Here is a 426-nt window from a genome sequence, read left to right on the forward strand (position 1 = left end):
ATATTTTTAGAAAAGACTCAAAATTCTTCATAACATGTAGTAATAAACAGAAAGTTAACACATTCTACAGTATAAGGGGAAAGAAAAAAGAGACAAGTCAGAAGAGAAGAAGAGATATTCAAATTTGAGAATTGCTTCCTCCCGCCTTGAATTCTATTTGGTTTTAAGCCATGCCTCCACTAGTTGCAGTCCTGATGATCTGAAAGAGAGCTGTAACAAAGCCATATGTACAACAAGGTTAGTGGATATAGAAAAACATTTTCATACACTAAGCTAATCAAATATTCAAATGATTCAGTGGATACCCAAATTCAGACATAAATCTAAGGAGCACAAAACCTAACTCAAAGATGCTATTGTTAAGGAACTGGAATGAGAAGAAGAAGAAGAACTCACAAGAACCAATGACAACGAAGACGAAGAAGC

The 426-nt window shown here is 34.5% G+C and overlaps 1 long non-coding RNA gene across 1 annotated transcript; it reads right to left on the bottom strand.

The window, feature by feature from the left end:
• Position 1: 1 nt before the first annotated feature.
• On the bottom strand, positions 2 to 426 carry LOC104775104. The gene is made up of 2 exons (XR_765698.2): positions 397 to 426; positions 2 to 210 (listed from the first exon to the last, which is right to left on the bottom strand). It is a non-coding gene; the product is annotated as an uncharacterized LOC104775104 (long non-coding RNA).

This window comes from Camelina sativa, unplaced genomic scaffold, assembly GCF_000633955.1.
Source record: "Camelina sativa cultivar DH55 unplaced genomic scaffold, Cs unpScaffold08718, whole genome shotgun sequence".
Lineage (NCBI taxonomy): Eukaryota > Viridiplantae > Streptophyta > Magnoliopsida > Brassicales > Brassicaceae > Camelina > Camelina sativa.